Source organism: Ptychodera flava, chromosome 21, assembly GCF_041260155.1.
Source record: "Ptychodera flava strain L36383 chromosome 21, AS_Pfla_20210202, whole genome shotgun sequence".
NCBI lineage: Eukaryota > Metazoa > Hemichordata > Enteropneusta > Ptychoderidae > Ptychodera > Ptychodera flava.
The window spans coordinates 37,050,417-37,076,076 of record NC_091948.1 but is presented as its reverse complement, the minus strand read 5'-3'; the positions used below and the strand labels follow the sequence as shown (position 1 = coordinate 37,076,076).

Below are 25,660 nucleotides of genomic sequence, written 5' to 3'. Positions count from 1 at the left end.
TTATATATATATACATATATATATATATATATATATATATATATGTATGTGTGTGTGTGTGTGTGTGTGTGTGTGTGTGTGTGTGTGTATAAGAGACAACAGCATAATGGAAAAAAGATTGAAATGATTGAGTGAACAGCTCATGCAACATATCAACATGCAACGGCAGTACCAGTACTCATATACTTCCCCAAGGGATGTGACTCAATGGTCGCCAATGCCATGACATGGTCGGTGATATACTTTTTCCAATCGCTTATAAAATTACCGTCTCAATGCAAATGAGCAAAATTCCATAACGGTTGGGAAGGACATGAACAGGGCTCTCAAGTTCAACATGTAAAATGAATGTGCGATCAAAAGAAAGCAATTTTCAAGCGATTTCTGAAGTCGTGTTGATACCATTTCTTCTGATTTTTGCTCTTCTGCATGAGGAGTTTAAAACGCCCGGGTCGCTGTGTTGTCCGTTGAGCTACGCCAATCCTTTGAAATCGTATATGGGCCAATCACATAACTCGTATCGCGCTAAATGAGTCGATCGACTCTGCTATTCGTGTGTGCTTTGATTTAACACTATTTAGTTGCTTTGAGAGAAAGGAAAGGACACTTCACAACCTTCTGTTTATTACTAATCCAAAACAGCCAAACTGAATTTAATGGACTTAAGTTGTCTACAACAATATTAGCAATGCACTTGAGAGTGATTGTCTCATATTCAAACTGAATATTGAGTGTTTGAACATGCTTGAGAAGAAACTATGGTTGATACACAGATGAAAAACGATTAAAGTATTATCAGAAGTTACAGCTACTGTCCCTTTATATATCGTTTTATTTTCAATTTCAAAATGCTACGGATGCAGACAAACATAGAGCATAGTAACAGTAGCAGCAACATGTGTATCTTTCCTATATTTGTCGCTGGAGGTACTCCTTCTGCCATCCTTTGTCTGGACATTTTTCCAGCAGCAAAATCATCTGGCAGTAGATCTACCGGTTCTACAATTCACAAATAACATTGGCACAAAAATGGAGTGATTAAAAATTGACATTAACAGTGCTAAAACTGCCACTCAAACCCTAGTTACTCTATGCAACAACAAAACAAAATCTTTGGGTATGAAAATTGATAATCTGCATGCAAAAGAAATTTAGTTTGACAACTATTTGTTCATCACAAGCTAGTGGCCTTCAGCTAGTGGGCTATGCCTAACTATCAGTAACGTCACTACGTTGTAGTACGTAGGTACCGTCACTCCATCAATTCGACCAGAAAAATAAATATGATTTATGAAAAGACGAACTGATAAAAGAAAAAAAAATACGAAAACCTGGCAGGTCGAAATGATAGAGTATTTTATCGACGGTCATAAATTTGCATGGCAAGGATTGTATGTACATTCAGCATGTAGTTTAGGTGACATTTATGATAAACATTGACTGTTTAAGGTAATATGCACCTCGAAAGTGAAAGACTTAAACTTTTGCTCAAACTTTCCTCAGTGAAACTTTCAACCATTCTCTTACCAAAGCAAGAATAAAAATCAGGGGTCACCGTGCAAACTTTGGTACTAGAGAGACAAATAACTTGTGATTTCTCGATATTTGAAATTCAAAATGGCCGCCATCCCTGTGTTAACTCTATGGGAAAAAAATAAAATTTTCGATTTTTGAAAAACTAAGACGGTGAAAACTTTTCTTTTGCCAAGAGCTTTAAAATGAGCCACAACAAGCAGTAGGTCAGAAGAAAATTGATAAAATTTGAAGGCCCGAATTCCTGTCCCCAAGGTGCATTCTACCTTAAGGTAAAAATCAGTTAGTTCCCAATACCTTAGAAGATCCAGATTTTATCTTTAGAAATACACGATGGCGACAGAAAAACGCTTGTACATGAAAGACATGACAACATCGCTTATGCAGGCCGCCATGTTTACTTGCATATTTAAACCATAGAGGGCGCTACATATACGGAAAATGAACCTCCCCAGTTTAAGAACTCGAAGCCGAACTCTGAGCAAAGGGGAACTTTCTTAATATCAGGAGAAGATGCTGATGGAGGAAGATGGTAACAGAAAAATAAAACAAATAAATGAAAAATATAATTATCTTTTCTGTTTCTTTACTTGCATTAAACTTGGGTTGCATGAAAGTTATAAAATTAATTAAGCATGGATCACCGGATCACCAAACTTTTTCGAATTGAAATTTTTATGGTTTACAGACACAGCTATTGTATTTTTTATCTCATTTCCAAATTGCATTTATCATGATGATATTTAAAATGCTATAAAGGTTTATCAAAACTTTTAATTCTTTCAGAATTTCGTTTTGTTAGTCTAGTGGCTGGTCTACAACTGAGTGCCTCCCTTGGCAGAATTTATTATGCACACCACCACGAAACACTACAGAAATGGATATTTTTATTGTTTACTGACAGAGCTATTGTTTTTTGTATCTCTTTTTCAAGTGGCATTTATCATCATGATATTTAAAATGCTATAAAAGTTTATCAAAACTATCATTATTTCAGAATTTCGTTTGGTTAGTCTAGTGGCAGGTCTATGACCAGAGGTCTCCCCTGGCAGAATTTATTAAGCATGGATCAACCAAACTTTACGGAATGACATTTTTATTGTTTATGGACAAAGCTATTGTGTTTATATCTCTTTTTATGTTTTTAAGTTGCATTTGTCATGATGATATTTAAAATACTATAAAAGTTTACAAAACTTTGATTATTTCAGAATTTCGTTTTATATATATATATATATATATATTTTTCCGGTCGTACGAAATTCGATAGAGAAACTGTTCCAATCTTCCGATTTCATTTGGCTTTGACATATTAAATCATAAAAGTACGTGAAATCAGGCCCTATTTTACTGTTTTTCGGTCGTATTTAATTCGGAAGAGAAACTGTTTCAATTGTCGGATTCCTACGTCACAATAGGACCTTATGTTACTGTTTTTGGCCATACTAAATTCGGAGACAAACTTTTAAATGTCGGATTTTGGCAGGCTTTGACATTAAGGTGAAAAAGTACCTCAGAATAGTAGTTTATACCTAAACTTATTTCTGCTATGTAGAAATACTCACCCAGCTACTATCGGGAAATAACCCTTTGGCTCCATTTATGCAAGATTAAAAACTTGAACTTCCTGCCTAGACTTCCTGTGGCGCAGGTCACTGGACTCCCTAAGTTACTCAGTCATACTCCGTAAGCGACTGCCCACACTCGTTAGAGTACGATAGTTAGGAACTGACAATTTCCCCAAACTACTACAAGAACCGCCAGGGGCAAAAACAACCAAAAAAACGGTTAACCAAGTATTGAAGGGGTACAATACACCCATTACCCGTAAAAGTAGTGTAACACACTTCCACATGTTATACAAAACACAAAGTGGGGGGGGGCGGGCAGGTGTGCTGGGTGAGTATTTCTACATAACAGAAATTAGTTTAAGTATAAACTACAATTCTGCTTATTTGAAATACTCACCCAGCTACTAACGGGAAAAAACCAGAATCCCACAGACCTTAGGAGGCGGGGAAACTAGTATTTCTTTACCAGGAATAACCTGTTGGCCCACAGAAAGCGGACCAAGAGAAAACAAACCGTCCGATTCTGATGCCATATTAAGGGATGTCCCGAAGATAGAAACTGTCAAATGAGTTAGGTGAACGCCATGTACCTGCGCGAAGGACATCGTCCGCAGGAATACCGGCCAAATACACCAATGAAGAAGAGATAGCCCTAACCTCATGGGCTGTTACTCTGGTAAGGCGACGGTCAGTTTCTGAACTTTCATTATAAGTCCAACGGACCGTTTTTGTAATCCAATTTGAAATGGTTGACTTGGAAATGTCCTGTGAGGAAGCGGGGGCAATAGGTAGAAAAAGTCTAACTCTCCCTGCACGAAAGGACTTGGTTCGTTTTAAATACCAACGAAGACAATGAACCGGGCATAATCAGCACTCTTGAGGGTCTGGGCCTGTCAGTGAGTCAAGAGCTTTAATAGTAAACGGGGTGGCTTTAGCACCCAGTACTTGGTTCTTTGCCAAGAAACCCGGCCTAGTACGCAAGACTACTTCTGTCTTGGTTATAGTCAACAAACCATCCGTGGCACCAAAAGCATGAATTTTGCTCCTGAGACTGCCAGATGCTAATGTCACAAGAAAAAGAGTTTTAAAGATATACAGTCACCTGTAGTCTAAATATGCCCATATATGGTCAAAGGGGCGTTCCCTGGTATTAAAAATGCGCATCTGAGGGCGCTGTTTTTAAAAAGCAGCCACCCACTTAAAATCTGTGATTGGTTAGATTTTCTTTTTCCATGGTAACTGTGGCAAATTTTGCCACAGTTGGAACAGGTGACAGTATACCTTTAAGGGTATACCTTTAAGTTCCAAAGACAAACTCCATTGAGGGACAAAACGCTGCGAAGGGGGTCTCTCAATTTTGAAATTCTTGAGCATTGCAGTTAAGGCTGCATTGTGACTAAAATCTGGGCCCCGATACTTCTGATCGTCGCTGCAATGGAGGTACGATAAACAGACAATGTGCTCGGGGAGAATTCTTTGTCATTATGTAAAAACGGAAAGAATTCTGCTAATTGGCTAACAGATACTTTGAGTGGATCAATACACTCTTTACCACACCAATCACAGAATTTTGACCATTTGTCCTCGTAAGTTGCCAAAGTCTCTGAGGTCTAGCAATGGTGCCGGCAGCTGCCTGAGAAAATCCGCTCGCAACGAGGGATTGCTTGACAACTTGAATGGGTGAAGCTTGAACACGCCTGGGTCGGGATGAACCAGTTGTGGACCTTGAAATAGTAGGTCCTCGTGGAGGGGTAGCTCCAGAGGGCGTTCTACTTACAGATCCAGCAGCATCGGATACCATGACCACTTGGGCCATGCTGGTGCTACTAGTATCACGGTCGTTACCTCGTCCGCTATTTTCCGTAGAACTAGCAGCAAGAGAGGCAATGAAGGGAACGGGTACAGGAGAAGGTTCCTCCATGACATCGACAGTGCGTCGACTGCCAAGGCTCTGTGGTTCAAGACCGGTGACACAAACAGAGGTAGTTTGCGGTTCTTAAACATCGCAAACAAGTCTGCCATGGGTGTTCCCCAAATTGCAAAAATCCAGTTGGCAATTTCCTAGGGAATTTCCCATTCCGTTGGAATCACCTTTCGGTCTCGAGACAGAGCATCGGCAATGTGATTCCGTTTGCCGGGCAGGTGACGAGCCTGAAGGCGGACGTTGTGTTCCTTGCACCACATGAATTAGTCCCATGCTAGGTAACACAGTGTTGGGGATCAGGTCCCTCCCATTTTGTTTATGTAGGCAACCACTGTAGCATTGTCTGGATTGACCAGGACATGCTGGTTGGTTACTGACAGCTGAAAGCACTCGAGCGCCAGGAACACCACTTGGAGTTCTAGCCAATTGATGTGGCGCTCCCCTTGGTCCTCCAACCAACTGCCCGATGCTGTCAGTTCGTCAAGGTGCACTCTTCAACCGGTGGTGGAGGCGTTCGTGAACAAAAACTGAGTGGGCAGTGGTACCCGCAGGGGGAACAACCTCCAGCAAATTCTCAGTGTCCAGCTACCACCCTAGATGGGCACGGAGAGCTGGTCTCACACAAATAACGTGAGTAATTGGCTGTCGAGTGGGGCGCCAAAGGGCCAACAAATACAGCTGAATCGGTTGAAGGCATAGGTGCGCCTAGGGGATGATTACCAGCATAGAGACCATCATGCCAATAGCTACCAGCAGGACCTTGACTGGGATAGATGGAGGGGGCAGGATAGAGTTGATAACAGCTAACAGTCTGTCCACTCATTCCTCGGTTGGGCAAACAATCCCTGAATGAGTAATGAGCCACATCCCAATAAACGCCATGTCGCGTGAAGGGGTAATAGTTGACTTCTCTATACTCGGGATGAACCCGAGGGGGAGGAGAATTGACCAGAGTGAGATGTGTTTCGAGTACGTCTCTTCTTTGATGGAGTATCAGCCAATCGTCAAGATATGGATGTGTTCTGATGGATTGGCGGTGGATGAACCCTATTAGCTCCAGCACTACTCTGGTAAATACGCGAGGTGCTGATGCTAGGCCAAATGGGAGAACTATGTACTCGTAAATAATTCCGTTTATTGAGAACCACAGGTACTTTCAACTTTTGCAAGAGTGCGATGTGGGCGATAAGCCATCCTCGTTATCCTCATCGCTTGGTGCTGGGGTCAAGTGGCATTTATGAGCGTCATGCAATTGAGATTTGCTCTTCCTTGCAACACTGGACACCACCTGAGAACCGGTTCTAACCGCCGAAAACCCCATTGTGCTAGGCCGCCCGGTATGTGTCGACCCAGTGAGCCCGTCACAAGGGGCACCAGGACGACTCACGTTAGCAGGAGATCTATGCATGCGTTTAACACCACCACGTCCCTTGCCAGTGGAAACTGACTTATGAGTCGAACTAGTGGCAGTCTGTTTGCCTGTCAAAGACGAGCGGTTCTGCACTGGATTAGGCCCCGCAGGACAAGTGCGTTCAACAGGAAGCCCTGTACCCACTTTAGGGCCCGGTTGTTAAAAAACCAGCTGTGTAACATTCATCCCGACTGGCTGATGGTACGGTAGCTGTTGTCCAGGGACAACTGGGTTAAAGTAATTCAAAACCTGGAGGCTGGTAATATGTGCCCAGTTGGAAAAAGGGAGCATAATTTCCATATGGCTGAAACGTGCCTGCTTGTTGGAAATTCCCTTGGTACGGGCCTTGATTTGGACCATTAGGGGCAAACATCGAACCTTGGTACTGTGTAGAATATTGGTTGATGTTAGAATGGCCCATCTGATCCCTAGGTTGGGCAGAGTATGACTTGGCCTGCCATACCCTGTTGTGGTAAAAGTCCTTAGTTCACTTGAGTAGCATACATATGACCAGGGACCCCACCTACTGTAGCCTGGTTGAAATTAGGGTGACCTGATTGTGCTCCAGCTGCTACTATCCTGCTCTGTTGTGGGATTGGTCCTTGGACAACCTGATTAGTATGCATAAGTCCAGGACCCCCAGCACCGGAAGCAGCTTGCCCAGCACCGGAAGCAGCTTGCCCAGAGACAGGCTGTGTGGTCTCGCTTGGTGCGAAAAACGGGCTGGCTAGAACCCTCGGTAGAAATCAATTGCGTTTATTCACCGGGATTAAGTGTCCCTTTGGTAACATACATCACTTACTTGTTGTGGGTCAGACAAAGCCTCCGTTGTCTTAGGAGGTCGTCTGTGTTGGTGTCACCAGCCATATGAGCATGGTGCATTCCAACCAAAACTCGTGACTCGCACACGTTCTGTCGCTATGCTTGAATCATCGCAAAGGAAAAATTCAACATGTCTGCCAGACCAGTATCAGTATGGAAGGCGTATGATGTAACAGTATAGCCACGTACGGCGGGTATTTAGAGAAAAATAAAAATCAAAACGCAACAAAAAATAAAGCGAGAGAAAGCTAGAATTATTAATAGCTGAACGCAATTTGATATTTGTGCAATGCAAAATAAAAAAAAAAAAATAAACAAGAAATGCCCGTGAAACCCGTCCAAGCTCAGCAATGAGGTCATAAGCGTGTTGCAATGCATTCTGGATAATGAAGGTAAAATTTGTATACAGCATGTTCTCTGGTAGTAATACGAGAAATAGAGAAAGAAAGAAAGAAAGAAGGAAAGTGAGCAAAAACTAACAGTTCAAGAGCTGGTCTCTGGAACTAATTAAATAAGTGTTATTAGCAATTAGAAATTTAAACAGTAAAAAAGCAGCAGGGATCGATAGGTTTTGTACATGGTTCCTCCTTTCTATGTAAACCCTTAGCTAAATTATTTAATGCAGTTTTAGATACATCCAACTTTCCAGACATCTGGAATACGAGATGACACACTTATTTAAAAAGGGAGATAGATATGAACCGAAATTTTATAGGGGCATTCTGTCGGAAGCTGTGTAGGTAAAGTTCTCTCTTACATTCTAAATGAAAGGCTAAATGGTTTTTTAGATGACAATCATATTATACATAATAATCAAGCTGGATTTTGCAAAAACCATCGCACAATAGATCACATATTTATCCTGAAGACAATAATAAGCAGAATATTTATGTTTGTTTTGTTGACTTTGCTAAGGCTTTCGACTTGGTATGGAGAGATTGTCTTTTTCATAAACTTTTCAAAAATAATATAATGGCAAATTATACAGATTTATAAAACACATGTACACTAACACAACATTACACATCAAAACAAATAATTTTATCTCACCCAGCCTGAAAGTTGAAAAAGAAGTAAAACAGGGCTGTGTTTTAAGTCCTAGTCTGTTCAATTTATATGTCAATGACTTGAAAACAAATATAGACAAAGTAAACACTGAACCACCAGTGTTGAATGATACTCCAATTATCTCATTATTTTACACTGATTACCTTGTCTTAATCTCTACTTCAAAAGAAGGTTTGCAGAGTGAGTTCAATACACTACACACATTGTGCTCTAATTGGAAACGTGATGTTAATTTACAGAAAACCAAACCAATTAATTTTAGTAAATCTCCTTTGATAGATAAACACTTATTTAGCTATGGTAGTACATGCATCAAATCTGTTAAAGGCGGAGCCTCCCTTTAAAAGGGCCCAAAACTATGGCAGCATTTGTTGTGTAGGTGGACCAAACAGGCAATACGAGGGTACACACTCCTGAAAATGCCACTTTTAGTTTTTTTCAGGCCGCAAAAACGCAGACAGACTGCCAAGCGGTCAGCACGAACCTGCTTCCGATCAAACTCCGTGGTTATAATCAACTTCTAATGCGACTGGAAGACATTTTTTTAGGAAATTCGAGTGTTGGTGGTGGGGAATCAACAACTGTTGGCGGTTTGAACCGACCGTCAATCAAACACTTAATAAACTCTATTTGCAGGATTAGCAAAAGGTGACAAAAGGTTGAGATCAGTTTGTGTAATGAATGTTATAGAAATCATACATCGTACTGGCCAGATGTTTGACTAGGAGGAGAACTCCACTAATGCGAAAAACTGGGATCGAAAATTGCGGCTTTTAGAGCTATACATACTTAGGCCTGACAATTAAATCAAATAGTAGTTTCAGTGACACAATTACAAATTTGGCTGATATAAAGCAGCAACATCTTTGTATAGTTTAAAAAGGATTTTATTGCACAACAGAAAGATAACATTTCCCCTACATTTATTCAATGTTTTCATTAAACCTGTTTTACTGTATGGCTCAGAGATTTGGGGACAAGATTTCATGGTTTACAAGAGGTGGGATAAATCAGCAATTGAAAAAATTCACCTCAAATTTTGTAAGAACATTTTACAGTGCAAGGGACAAGCTTGTAATGCCGCTGTGAGGGGTGAACTAGGACAATTTCCACTTCTACTTGAGGTCAAACTTAATATTATTAAATACTGGGGTTTTTCTGGAGGGCCTATGCTTCATATTATGCAACTCCCACATTGTAATCTTGCTAAGGAAGCTTTTCTGGAGCAAATGGTAAACAACACTAACAATAGATCCTGGTTTAACTGTTTAAGTGCTTTAATTAAAGAAAATGGAATGGACTTTCTCCTTGATAAAGCTCCATCACTTAAACACCATAAAGTTATAACCGGAGTAATGAAAACAAATTTAAAAAACAATTATGAAGTCTTTTGGAAAAATTTGATCACTGATGAAAATAGTAAACTAAGAATGTACGCCAAAATAAACATCATTTTAGATAACACAGTTACAAGGTGAAAAAAGAAAATTACTCACCAAGTAATCATGATCTAGCAATTTAAAAAGGGAGACACACTGTTCCAAAAACCCTAATTACTGAAAGATACTGCAATCAATGTAACACCAACAGTATTGAAGATGAAACTCTTTTTATTAGTCTGTCCGAAATACAAAGTCCAAAGAATACAACTGAAAATCAGCTTATTTCTTTAATGAACAACTTGCAGATCATATTTTTACTTTAGATAAACAAAGAAATACCTAGTTATATTATTATTAGCTACTATTATACTGTATTACTTTTACTTTATCTTTATTGGAGAAAAATTTGAACTTATTTTTGTTATCACACTTTTATTGCCACAAATGTGATGTAAATCCTATCTTTAAAAAGCAAGCAATAAAATATTATTATTATTATTATTATTATTATTATTATTATGACAGTGGTTATAACTTTAGGCTGGTTGGTTACTCCCTGTCCCATGGGGGTAACCTGCTGTCGTTTCCTGAATTTCTGTGTCTTGTCCTCCTCCGTGGACAGTCTGCTTTGACTGGATTGTATCTCTTTAGGGATATTTAATTTGAATTGACTGGAACAAAATTGATGAAACTTGCTATGTACATTAAAGATGCTATGATACAACATTTTTGAAAGTCATTAAGCATTTTTACTTCAGTCAAATACTTATTGCATATTTAATAAACTTTCCTAATTATATATATATATATATATAGGTGTGTGTGTGTGTGTATATATATATATATATATATACATACACATATATCTGAATTGACTTGACCAAAGTTGATGAAACTCGCTAAGTACATTAAAGATACTATGATATAACATTATTGAAAATCATTCAGCAGTTTCACTTCAGCCAATTCCTTATTTACATATTTAATGAACTTCACTAATTAGGGATGTATATCTGAATTGACTTGACTGAAGTTGATGAATCTTGCTACATATATTGAAGAAACTATAAAATAACATTATTGAAAGTCATTAAACTTTTTTACTTCAGCCAATTCATAATTTGCGTATTTGAATGAACTTTCCTAATTAGGGATATTTATCTGTATTGACTAGACCATATTTGACGAAACTTGCTTTGTACATTTAAGATACTACGATACAACATTGAAAATCACTATGCATTTTAACTTTAGTCTATTCCTTATTTGCAAATTTAATGAACTTTCCAAATTAGGGATATTTATCTGTATTGACTAGACCATATTTGACGAAACTTGCTATGTACATTAAAGATACTATGATACAACATTGAAATTCATTTAACATTTTTACTGCAGCCAAATCCTTATTTGCATATTTAATGAGAACATTTCAGTTAATTCCTAATTTGCATATTTTAATGAACTTTCCCGATTGGGAATATATACTTGGATTTAGAATTAATCTGTGGCGAATATTATTCATTATGTTGATCATAACACTTTCAATGAAGTTGCAAACATGTGGCAAAGGTTCAAATTTACACATAACTACAATATAATGAAACACGTGAGCATTTTCAGTTCATATCTAGTTCTCAAGGCCTGCAAGCAGTCTTATCATTTCTTCCCCAAATTCAAGTTGGCTTTAACCCTGGGGTCTCCTCAATTCGTCATATTCTGAGAACTCCTTCCGAAACTGTTGAAATAACATAAATTAATTTACGACAGCTATGTCAATAAAATGAAAGAATAATTTTTTCCACCATTTTGTACATTTATGCGCAACTGTATACATGCCTATCAGCTGATCTAATAAATCCATGTACTTATTATAGTCTCTTATCTTAACTGGCTGGTTCATTTAAATCTCTGAAACATTCCCTCCCTAGATATTGTACGTCTCTGTACTGTGGTATGTTCAGATACAGTATGGATGGTTGACATGATATACACAGCCCTATTGTCTTTCAATTCCAAAGTAAGCATATTGTTTTATCCCTGTACCATCGCATTGATCCCCTTTCTGCAGTCCTCTCCCACCTGACATCCTTCATACAAGCTGGAAAACCCCGTCGATTTTTTGTTATTGTCCCACACACAAGAACACCCCGTTCCCTCAAATCATGCAATAACACTGGGGAAGTACAAAGATTGTCAAAATAAACATGGTAACCATTATTATACAAATCCCTACAAAACCCATGACTACATCATATCCAAACCCATTCCTTGATGTTTTTGTTTCCCTCTTGCTTAAAAAAATATCAAATTCAAAGGTATAACCTGTTGCAGCATCTGCAAGGACCCATAACTTAATTCCAAATCTCTTTGGTTTATCCCTCATAAATTGCATCACAGGGACCCTACCTTTTGCAGCCACATACGTTCATCCACAGACACGTTTCGCCCTGGCTGAAAATATTGTTTACAAATGTGTTTCATATGTGTGTACAGTTCCTCAACTTTAGATGGTCTGCTCTCTGCATCTTCATGATCTGGGTGACTGCAATTTTTAAGAAAGCCATGATAGCTTTAAATCGTTGGCGAGATGGTATGAAGGATCTTGCCCAGCAGCCCCTGTACAAAGACTGGACACTCCAATAAGTCCTTGTTTGGTAGCCTTACCAGACCCATAAAAATCAACAGCCAAATGAACTTGTACAACTCATCTGGTGTAAGCCTGTACGAAAAGATCAAAACTTGCTACATATTAGTACATATATGTTACAAATTTGATACACACTTTAATTGAACATGTGAAATGTGCACCAAGTTTGTACTAGTTTGGTACACACTATGAGATTTTCACCATGGTAGTTGTGAAATTTGTACCAAGCTTGTAGATATATGTGAAATACATATCAAGTTTGGTACGAACTTCAGATTTTTTTAGCTGTCCCACATGGCACTGTTTTGTACAGAATTGAAACAATGATCGAACTAAGTATCCTGTGTTCATTATACAAAATGACAAATTAATTGTTTTATTCAAAAAAATTTTAAACACATATGAATTAGGTTATGCATGGAATGCACAAATTTATGAAAGCAATGCAACATTTCCTTGGATCGTGAATGAAAAACATCAAAAGTCAACTGAAACTTAGTTCAGCTGCCATTTATCCAAACAATTTCCTAGGACGTATTTTAAATGATTAGGATCCAAAAATGGTACTTGAACTCCAGTTAAAGACTTTTTGTTCCGTTTACTAGTCGTAACCACTGAAAGTACCTGTCATGTGTCCGCCAAAAAACATTCACAGTGTCATACCAGTATGCTCATAGCAGAGAAAAGTCGGGTATCAGGATCGTTACTTGCATTATTATACATGTCCAAAGACCATGGATCCCAGCTGACACCAAATGTCTTCAAATGATTGATTTCAAGTGCATAAAAGTTGGTCAAAAAGTAATATACTCTCCCATTTCTCGAGAAACTGACGTTACAGATCCATGAGAGCATCCCAGGTCACGGGTCACAGAGATTATTATGTATTCGAACTTCGACCTTACAAGATCACATGTCGTGAAGAGAGACACTTGATTGGCTAATTTTGCCAACACCAGCATTTGAACTCTAGTACATACCAAGTCATGACTTTGCTTCAGCGGTCAAATTTACAACATTTTTACGCGCCGTTTGGGGGAGAAATTGTAGATTATTTCTGTCATCGGACGATTAAGGCAACAAAGAAGAGATTTGGGAGTACAATTGTTGTTTGAAGAACATTGCCTGCGTCGACACGAGAGTTCATGTAAATTAAACACATTCAGTGGATCATGGATGTCCGACATGTGTACACTCAAATGGCCTTGGACACTTCTGCGGTTTGCTTATTATTCTTGTTATTTTGATGACATCGCAATGGTATTTTATTTAAAACATGATAAAGTTTGCGTGATCAGTTGAAATCAGAAAGTTTTATTTTTGCTCGGGCATGTTTAACCACAACGACGTGTCCACACATCACGTCACCGGAAACGATCCGTATGTTGAAATGTGTTATCTGGAACCAAGAATTGGTGCAAAAGAGTTCAAGAAAGAAGAAGATGCCTTGATGACAACTTTGATTGATGTCGGAAAAATTTCAGACATAAGTCTTTTCTTCCTTTTAGAAAAAATAGGCACGTCAAAGTAAACTTTATTATCGGGCATCTGTGCTGTGAGTTGAATTTTTCTAGGAATACCATGGCAGCAAGTCATATTATTGTGACATCAAAAGAAAAAATAGCGTCAAGGACTCTGAAGCTCCTCAAGTGTGAGGCCAGTTGAAGTAGTTGGTTGTTGGTAAGCAGTAATTGACTTGGAGGCATGGGGTTGGGATATGGGATACACAAGATTTTTGTTAGATACATTTAGTTGTATATACGGCATGATTTGGCGCATTAATATAAAAATAAGTTGCATACATTAACACCAATCTATCCTGATGGAGTATGTGGCGATTTATTATTAGGCGACTATTAAAGTGAGTAAGCGCCATTTACTGCATTGGAATGCAGGAGAGCCACCGTAATTTCTCTGTCAGCACTCTAGTAAAAATTGCTTCATTGTGTTTTTCAACATTTAAATTTGTAGTATACAAGTGAATTGCATTTTCACATTGATCTGCTTGACCAGAAAATTCATCAGCCTTTTGCTGAAGTAGGTTTATATCTTCTTGTGTATATTGGCCAACTCTGAGATGATTAATTAATGCTGCAAAATGTTTACCATCTTTCTGTCTGCACAGGCGCAATAGAGAAATAAATATGCAAAAAAGATGGAAGGCTACAGTAGTCTTTGTGAAATCGAGCTCAAAGGTCATCAAAGTCATGTGACATTTTGTCAAAAAAAATTGTATCCCATAGTTATCCCTATATACCAAAAAATCAGACCTCTAGCTCTATTGGCTTGCCCAGAATTAGATATGTGCATAATTAATAAGGTACAGGATATGGCACCATACGGTCTCCCATCATACCAAATGCGAAGGGTGTAGCACTTGTGGTTATTGAGTTATGGCCATATATGTATATTTGGGTTCAAAGGTCAGCCAGGTCACATAATATTTTGTCAAAAAATTGTATCTCATAGTTATCCCTATATACCGAAAATCAGACTTCAAGCTCTATTGACTGGCCCAAAATTAGATACATGCATAATTAATGAGGTACAGGATGCGTCATCATTAGGTGTCCCATCATACCAAATATGAAGGGTGTAGCTCTTGTGATTACTGAGTTATGAAGAAATATCTATATTTGAGGTCAAAGGTAATAGAGGTCACGTGACATTTTGTCAAAAAAATTGTATCCCATAGTTATCCCTATATACCAAAAATCAGACCTCCAGCTCGATTGGCTTGCCCAAAATTAGATATGTAAATAATTAATGAGGTACAGGTTGTGGCGTCATAAGGTTTCCCATCATACAAAATATGAAGTGTGTAGCCCTTGTGGTTACTGAGTTATGGACATATATGTATATTTGGGGTCAAAGGTCATCAAGGTAACGTGATATTTTGTATCCCATAGTTATCCCTACATACCAAAAATCAGAACTATAGCTCTATTATTAAGCCCAGAATTAGGTATGTGCATAATTAACACAGGAAGTGGCTGGTCATGTGACATTTTGTCAAAAAACTTTGCTCCCATAGTTTTCTCTATGTACCAAAAACACATTGAAGTTGACAGCCAGTTGGAGTGAAATCCGATCAAGCTGCAAAACTTAATTAGCCAAGGTATTGTGTATCAGCGATTTTTATGACATTAACAGCTGGGCTTGATTTGGTCTTGTTTATATCTTTAATCAGCTACACCTCTCAGTTACACATCACACCAGGGCCACTCCACTGTACGCCAGACAGAGAAACATAAACAGATCACTACACTTTGCAATGTCATGTATCTTTCTTTTTTATTCGTGATGAACAAATGAAAAAACTTCAGGAAGGTTTTGAAATTTTCACTTGTCCAGTCTCAGTGAATCTACATATTAAACAATTTTGGGAATTCCTGACAATTGGACACAATGATAAGTTATCTGTTGCTTACAACGGTCTAATCATTGCAATCCTAGTTCTTACAGATGAATCGAATCATGAAATACTGTAAGGGAACATTCTCATCACAGTATACCTCAAAAACAGAACAAAAGAGAAAGTACTAGAGCTGTTACAACTTTAAAAATACCTTAAAGCTAAAAATAGAAATAATAGTGAAAAATTTGTCTAAATGGTATAAATGAAATGAGCTACAATTAATAGAACACATCATAATCATGTTTGCAAGTGTTTCAGTGAAATAGATGCCTTGTAACAAATTGTCTTTTTTTACGTTTTATTAGAATCGTTATGTTGAAAAGGTTCTTGCAGTGCACCATTCAGTCCAATCAGGAACTCCACGAATACATTTACAAATGTATTTTGAACATGTAAGTTTATATGATGCTGGTCTAGCCGGTCAATTCCCACAGCTACCTGAACTTTCACGCTCACTTGTTCATCACAAATAAAAATTAATGATACATGACATTGCAAAGTGTGGTGATTTGTTTATGTTTCTCTGTCTGACATTCATGGAGTGGCCCTGGTGTGTTGTGTAACTGAGAGCATGTAGCTGATTAAAGATGTAACCAAGATCACATCAAACCCTGCTGTGTTAATGTTGTAAATAATCGCAGATACATATCTACGGAAGCTAGTTGGCCAAATCTTGACAGAAGGAAGTCTTGACAGAAGGAAGTAAAAGTTGACGCCGCAGTTTATCACATGACACATGGACACACAGACGGAAGTTGGCCAAATCTTGACAGAAGGAAGTCTTGACAGAAGGAAGTAAAAGTTGACGCCGCCATTTCTAGTTTTCAATTCTAATAGCTCCTCAGTATATAAAACTGAGGAGCTACATTTTGCCACTAAATTGTAAATAAATACAAGAAGCAGTAAGTGAAGTTCGTTACTAGTGCAGAATTACAAAGGATTTTCCGGAAATAACTAATCACATGGATTTCAATGAATGGTCCAAAATGAACCAACGTTTTATATAAGCACGCTACACGACCGGTCGTACGACCATTTTGGATTGTAGTGAAAATGAGGCTCTCTGTTGTAAGGTTTCTAGAAATTTCCATGTAATTACGCAAAGATCAGAGTGCAAATTCAAACACACCACTCAACCTCTGCAGCACAAATGATAACTAAAGCTAAAGCCTGGAAACTTTAATTTCCAGAATGGAAATATGGAATCAGATACTCAATATATGTGATCGAAAATATTTAACGTTTCTCAGTCATGCTATTCAGACACCATTACTCTTGTAGCGTAGAGAAACCGTGATTCGCATTTATATTTTTCTCAGGGCTGCCTTCTCTCCATATTGCTAAATAATAGTACATGACTTTTTAATTTTGCCATCTTCCCGCTTCCAATCTGTCGAAAGGTAGTTTATTTCATTCCTTTTTTCTGTAATTTTTCCCTACAACTGGTCGCGAGGTCGTGGCTGTAACTTTAGTGTTGTATTTTTGCTGACATTTTTCTCCAAGACCGACTGCGAGGTCGTGGCTTTCAGGTTTTAGACTTTTTTCAGTAATTTTTCTCCAGGACCGTGAAGAAGTGGCTTTCAAGTTTATGGCTGTTTTTCTGTATTTTCTCTCCATGATCTGTCACCAGGTTGTGGCTGTAAAGTGCCATTGAATTTTCTCCAAGACCGGTTATGGGGTTGTGATTTTTAGATTTAGACTTTTATCAGTAATTTTTCTCCACGACGGGTCACCATGTCAAGGCTTTCAGCTTTTTTACTTTTTTTCTTTTTGTCTTTCTACGACCGGTCGACAGGTTGTGGCTGTAAAGTGTTAATTTTTTTCCGTCATTTTTCTTCACGACCAGTCGAGAGGATGTGACGTTCAGCATTTTTACTTTGCGCCAGGTGATGAATGTAAAGTGTTGAATTTTTTCTGACTTTTTTCTCCATGACCGGTGGTGAGGTCGTGACTTTCACGTTTGTGATTTTTTCGGTATTTTATCTCCACGACCTGTCACCCGGACGTTGCTGTAAAGTGTGTAAGTGTCATTGATAATTAATTTGACAGTCTTTTTCACTGTTAAAGCAATTTGAGCTCAACATCTGTACCAAGTTTCATGAAATTTGTTGAACTATTTCTTGACATATCAGCATAATTACAAAATTCATTAAATATGCAAATAAGCAATTAATTGATAACAAAATGCTACATATCTTTACACGCTATTTGACTATTGGAAGGAAAAAATCTGCACCATGTTTCATTAAACTTTATGCAGCATTACTAGACATATGACAATAATTATGAAAGTTCATTAAATATGTAAATTAGCAATTAATTGACATGATACTCCTTAATGTGTTCACATAGTATTATAATACTGACAGATCAACATCTGCATCACGTTTCATAAAATTTAAAACAGTATTTCTGGAGATAGCCCACTAATTAGAAAAAGGAACGAAATATGCAAATTAGCAATTAATTAACATGATACTGCTAAGTGTCTTTGTACACTATTGTAGGGCTATGTGCTTAAGATTTGTACCATTTGTTTCATCAAATCTGTTGCAGTATATTCTAGACATCACCCTAATTGCAAGAATTCATCAAATATGCAAATTAGCAATTAATTGATGCAATACTTACATATGTCATTGATTGATATTAGAACTCTGTGTGAAAAAGATCTGCAAAAAGTTTCATCAAATGTGGCACAGTCGTACCAGAAACAGCGCTCTCATCCCACATTATGCAAATTAGCACTAATTATGCATGCCACACCAATATAAATGGACCTGCATATATACGCCATAGTGTAGTATCCTTGTACCAAGTTCAAAAATAATTGGCACAGGCATATCTCAGATATCTGCATTCATGAGCCCCTATGCATGCACACAGCATTAATATCAATACCATCCTTGAAGCCCTGTGGATCACACCTGGGGACCCTGTGGATGGATATCAAATACAGGAAAGAAAATGGCCGTCACGCAGCCATTTTTGATTGAATCATTACAGAAATTGGCATGCATATATATGACATAGAGATTAATATATGTACCAACTTTCAATGCCATTGCACCTGGCATCGCTGAGAAATTTACGTGAACGAATGCAAAGTGGTCAAATATAGGAAACAAAATGGCCGCCACGCAGCCATTTTAGACCGGATCAAAACAAAAATCAATGTGCATATGTAGAGTAATCTAGAGTAATCTATGTACCAAGTTTGAATGGAATCGCTCTTAGCATCACTGAGAAATTTGCGTGAACATACGCACCAACATCAAATACAGGAAACAAAATGGCCACCAGACGGCCATATTGGATAGGATCATAAAACAAATCGACCTGCATATGAATGGCATAGGTAATTATCCTTGTACCAAGTTTGAATGAAATCGCTCCAGGCGTCTCTGAGATATCTGCGTGAACAGACGCACGCATGCACGGACGGACATGACCAAACCTGAAAGTCCCCCCCGATGGTGTCCGTGGGGACTAATAAAGGAAAATTAACATATTCAGTGGATTAGGTCAATTTATACAGTCTCTGAAAATACTGGTTTTCTTACCACTTCTTTGGCGTCATCAGTGGCTGCCATTGCAGCTCTGGCTGCAGCCATTATGTCTGTGACTGCAACACCAATGTTCTCATGGGCTTTGGCTGCCTTGACTGCATTTTCACCAAATCTATGGGTGTCTGCAATAAGACTGAAAGCAATCAGAAAAGTATCAGTTTAATAGTCCTGTTTTATCTCATTACACAATCCCACACTATAGGGAAAAAGTGCGTGACTAGAGCGAGAAACTGACGCTTTCTCGCAATCGGTGAGAATCTGTTCTTATTCTCACCGCTGTCGGTGAGAAAATTTTAATCTCCACTGGAGATTGGTGAGAAATGCACTCCTTGGCGAGAATCAAGTGTTAGAACAAATTCTCACCGGTGAGAATGGAAATTCTCACTAAGTACAGCGAGAATGGAAATTCACTGGCGAGAATCATCAAGACTCGCCGTTCGGAGTCTTTATGATTCTCGCCAATGAACGGCGAGTCTTGATGATTCTCGCCAGTGAATTTCCATTCTCGCTGTACTTAGTGAGAATTTCCATTCTCACCGGTGAGAATTTGTTCTAACACTTGATTCTCGCCAAGGAGTGCATTTCTCACCAATCTCCAGTGGAGATTAAAATTTTCTCACCGACAGCGGTGAGAATAAGAACAGATTCTCACCGATTGCGAGAAAGCGTCAGTTTCTCGCTCTAAGTCACGCACTTTTTCCCTATAGTGCCAGTCAATGTAACATGTTGTTGGTATACAGAAATCTCTCTCACACCGAGTCTCTAGATAATGTGCAGTAGAGACACTTGAAATAAAATTTATACAAAGCCCTGCATTGATTTTGCAAGTCTTTAAAGTCATCTAGACACCTTTTCATCTTGTCTGTTCACATCTATTTCATTGTGTTGACCCTCATAATAAATGTTGCCCATGAACTCACTTCCACTTAAACTGAAACACTGGCAAGGTACATGTATTACAATAATCACAATCATACCAATCCGTAATCCAATACACTAGGTCAAAATTTGTAAGACAATAGTAGTAAACATAGACACAAAACAGCACAGAACAGACAGTAAATAGACGGTACACAAACAAAGTCATATTCATGAAAGAAAGATATATGGACTTCTGGCCAGAAGACCAAGAAGTGATGTCAGGTGTTTCGAAAATAGTAAGCGCATCCTGCCCCACATGTGGCACCCCGCCATATATCAATCTGTAAGTCAGATAGGTAGTGGTCACTAACTAAGGCCCCATGTCACCGATGCCATCAGTTGATCATTTGTCGAAGAGAGATATCGTATTTATCACCAGCTTGCGATACCTGCCAAAAAAGCGTGTATTACCATACACGTTCATTGATACAGTTCAGTAACTGCAATTTTTTGCTCTATACTCATATCAAGACTTAAATGGTCAGAGTTACAGAATTAATTGCTTCTACTTACCCTACTATGTTATTCAAACATAGCTGATAATGTCTCAATAACATCTCTTTCCTTCAATTATGTTTATTATTCATCATTATAATAGAATCTTTTATGACATAGCACTGGGTCTTAACCCTTTGCACCCTGACCCCCTGGTACTCTATGACATCATCGGACATTTCTGTCCGAGCCGGGTTCAAAGGGTTAATTGTTTACGTAATGAATAATTAAAAAAATTCCCCATAACATTCAAAACGACAGAATCAAAAACAACAAACACTTATGCATCCAATTCTTCTGCTTGTTGATGTAGATTTTGTGCATGGATTGTAGCATTCTCAACCAGTAGTTCAAGGTCTTCTGTTTGTTCTTTGAGAAGGTCAACATATGGATCTAGCTGTGCAATACCTGCATCATATTTGGAAGATTCCAGTGCCGTTGTCTGTGCAAGACAGTGATCAACAGTGATATCAAAAAGATGAAAAGTCTTCAGAAACATAATTATGAAAAGGATAGAGCATTTCAAGGCAAGGGGAATACAAAGAATCAAGCATTCTTGGATTCCTGAAAGCTTTTAGTCCATGGAATTTGAATTTAGCTGAGAATAATGTGTGGCATGATAGCTGTATTCTTGTTTCAAAAATTGGTCAAAAATTCTCCAACTGAATGTACTGAAATTCAAATGCTTTAGGTCAACATCCTTCAAACTCTCAATAAATTGCCTTTTTTGTATGTTTTTACCTTACACACTGAATGACAGAGAACTATCCTGGAAACATTTTCAATTTGTGAAATAATTTTACACAGTCATCATTGATTATTGATACACTAAAAATGTCAAATGTATACTTTGACATGAAATTTGATGGGCTTACGTTTAATGACACACTTCAATTGACAATGTTCTACTAACTTGAACAGCCATTTCAGCATCATCCAAGAAATCTTTAGCTTGGGCTTTAGCTTCAACAGTCGCATGGATTTTTGATTATCTCACCAACAGGCCCCAGTTTGTTAGACTTGGTTCTGGTAAGCATGGCACCATTCTTTCCAAGATTCTGTACACAAAGACAGGTGCACCCTAGGGTACGGTACTTGCTCTATTCTTGTTTACTCTTTATACAGCAGACGCGAGACATAGTCATGACTCGTGCCCCTTGTTCAAGTTCGCTGATGACACAAGCTTAGCTGGCTGTATATCTAACAATGATGATAGTTATTACAGGTGTGAAATTGATAATTTAAAATTTGTAAAATGGTGCGATCAAAATTTTCTACACCTCAATGTTACTAAAACTAAAGAGATGGTGATTGATTTTAGTCGTAGGCACAATGAGCCACAACCAGTGTGCATTAAGGGGAAAACAGTTGACTGAGTATGTACTTACAAATATCTTGGTCAAATTTTGGACAATAAGTTAAACTGGAAGGAAAACACTTCAAACATCATTAAACAAGTCATCGTTGATGACACAGTCCCCACTTGTTAATGGGTATTTTGAGGATAGAGTCCTCTTCATTAGGTCTGTGATAAAAATACTTTGAATGAATTCGCTTGATACATGTCTGAGTTATGGTTCTAAATGGTCGCACAGTGGCCATATTGGATTGCAACAAAAAACAAATTGATGTGCATAACTATGACATAGGTCAATGTCCTTGTACCAACTTTGAATAAAATCGGTTGAGATATGCCTGAGTTATGGCTCTGTACATGAAAAAATCGTAATAAAATGGCCGCCTGGCGGCCATATTGGATCGTATCACAAAACAGATTGACGTGCATATGTATGACATAGGTCAATGTCCTTGTACCAACTTTGAATAAAATCGGTTGAGATATGCCTGAGTTATGGCTCTGTACATGAAAAAATCGTAATAAAATGGCCGCACAGCGGCCATTTTGGATCGCATCACAAAACAAATTGCCATGCACAGCTATGACATTTGTCAATAAGCTTGTACCAACTTTGAATAAAATCGGTTGAAACGTGCCTGAGTAATGGCTCTTTACATGAAAAAATCGTAATAAAATGGCCGCCTGGCGGCCATATGGATCGTATCACAAAACAAATTGACGTGCATATCTATGACACTGGTCAATGTCCTTGAACCAACTCTGAATAAAATCGGTCGAAACATGCCTGAGTAATGGCTCTGTACATGAAAAAATCGTAATAAAATGGCCGCCTGGCGGCCATATTGGATCGTATCACAAAACAAATTGACGTGCATATCTATGACATTGGTCAATGTCCTTGTACCAACTTTGAATAAAACCGGTTGGAACATGCCTGAGTTATGGCTCTGTACATGAAAAAATCGTAATAAAATGGCCGCCTGGCGGCCATATTGGATCGTATCACAAAACAAATTGACGTGCATAGCTATGACATTGGTCGATGTCCTTGTACCAACTTTGAATAAAATCGGTTGGAACATGCCTGAGTTATGGCTCTGTACATGAAAAAATCGTAATAAAATGGCCGCCTGGCGGCCATATTGGATCGTATGACAAAACAAATTGACGTGCATCTGTATGACATATGAAGTAATCCTTGTACAAAGTTTGAATGAAATCACTCCAGGCATCTCTGAGATATCTGCGTGAACGGACGGACGCACGGACGCATGCACGCACGCACGCACGGACATGACGAAACCTATAAGTCCCCCGGACGGTGTCCGTGGGGACTAAAAAGCTCAACCACGCCTGTATTGCTTGCGTAAGTTATGGTCTTTTGAGGTAAATCCTAGTATTTTGTACACTTTTTATTCATCTACTGTACAAAGTGTCTTAATGTTTGGAGCTGTTTGTTGGGGTGGTACATCTCAGTCCAGGAGAAAACTAGATTGGAAAAGGTAATTAAAAAAGCTAGTAAAGTGGTTGGGCGGAAATTATGCTCATTTGATGAAATTTACATAGACAAAATGATTTATAAGAGAAATGCCATCCTCAGTGATGAGACACATCCCTTGTACAAAGAATTTGATAGTCATCGTATCGAAAGAACTGGTAGATTTAGAGTGCCCTTTGCACACACACACCGTTTTAAGCATTCCTTTATACCAAGAGCTATTTTTAACTACAATCTCAAATCAAGCAGAGCAGATTTCTAACCAAGTTTGTTTTCGTCACATTTTTATGTTTGTGTGTGAACGTGTTTGACTTTTTATTCTTTGTTGCCGGTTTGCTTTGAAGCAGATATTGTAATTCTATGGAGATCAATAAAGTATTTATTATTATTATTATTATTATTATTGGTCAAGAAGATCTCTACCGTTCTCTAACATCATTGCAGTGTTGCTGCCAGGAATTTTAGATCAGGGGACACTGTGTCCCGTTACCAATTATTTTTGGGGACATTTTGTACATTTTGGGGACAACAAGCAGTTGTCAATCAAATTTTGCATTATCTCGGAACACATTAGTTTCACTGAACAAAATTCAAGCTACTGGGACCGCGTCGCTATGCTTGAATTTCACGCAATTGAAGCAGTATACCATATCTGCCGCAAATCAGAGCTCAGACGGACTACATTCAAGCAAATCATGATATCAAGTGCAGCGTTTTAATTACTTTTAATCATAGATCTAGCTCCGAAAGTACATTGTGTAAGCCTCACAATAATTATGCAAAACAGTAACAGATATTACTTGTAGACTACACCCATCACAGTTGACTCACAAGTGGGCCCAAGGTGACTGGCAACATAAGAGAGCATGACAACGGATTCCATTTTTGAGACATTGTCGCAAGGGCGCGTCCTGGCAGCAATTAACACTGATCATTGTCTGCATTCTTGAAACATTCTTGAACTTCTTCCATTGTTTTCTGTTCCAAATAAAATAGTCACAAAATATCAACATTGCTATCTTTAAGCTACAATCATAAATTCATTCACAATAACTTGTCTCATTTTACATTTTACATTCATTTTACAGCACTGTGATTACTAAATTTCTTTAATGCAGTCTTTTGATAGAATAATGTCAAAATGTCGTTATCAACTTTTCATTACTTAACAGTCTGTACGTGCAATGTTTCTAAGTTTTAACAGAACTTTAGACAAAATCCATTTGCCAACAATAACAACATTTGTACACAAAACATTGCAAGTTGTCACAAAAGATTGCACCTTGTACATAAACATTGCAAGTTTTCACAAAAGATTGCAAGTTTACACAAACAACTACAAGTTATGACAAAATATTGCGAGGTGTACATGAAACATTGTAACTTGTACAAAAACATTGTAAGTTGTCACAAGAGATTACAAGTTGTGCCAAACATTACCTGTTGTCATAAAACATTGCAACTTGTACACAAAACATTGCAAGTTGTGACAAAATATTGCAAGTTGTACATAAAATATTGAACCTTATACATAATGATTGTGCTTGCAAGTCTGACAGTTTGTATGATCATCATACTTTATGGCGCAGCAGGACATATTCAATCATTAAGCAAAACTACTGAAAATTGTTTACAAAAGTTTGTCTCCTTTAGTCCTTTCATGATCATAGTTTTGCTAAAACCCACTTTAATCAACATCGAGTGTGGTCCGGTTCATTATAAATAGGGGTGAACAGGATGATTAGACTGTAATTGTACCTTATAATCTGGATCTTTGTTGAGTTGGTTGAATGTCTCCACTTCATCATGTATCCGATCTGTTTGCTCGCTCTCACTAATCAAGTCACGAAATTTATCCTTAAGGTCATCCATGTTGTTACTGACTTCAAATTTATCTCCAAGAGCACCCTCTTCCTTTTTTCAGATTCTTGACTCTCTCAGGTGCTTGCAAATCAAGAAAATAATTCATCCCATCAAAAAACAAAACCACCGACAAAGGACAGAGAGATTTGATAAGTAACCAGGCTTAGAGATACAA

The 25,660-nt window shown here is 38.1% G+C and overlaps 1 protein-coding gene across 5 annotated transcripts in view; it reads right to left on the bottom strand.

Moving 5' to 3' along the window:
- Window positions 1-23,518: 23,518 nt before the first annotated feature.
- The window catches only part of LOC139122150 (uncharacterized), a 60,752-nt gene continuing 58,610 nt past the window's right edge, over window positions 23,519-25,660 (bottom strand). For 4 of the 5 annotated variants that reach the window (XR_011549416.1, XR_011549415.1, XR_011549418.1 and 1 more), the window contains 2 exons: window positions 25,381-25,566; window positions 23,519-24,600 (listed from right to left, as the gene is read on the bottom strand). The gene's annotated coding sequence lies outside the window, so the exon portion shown is untranslated. Of the gene's footprint in view, window positions 25,567-25,660 lie in introns of all 5 variants that reach the window. The other variant, XM_070687569.1, reaches the window with a different exon arrangement.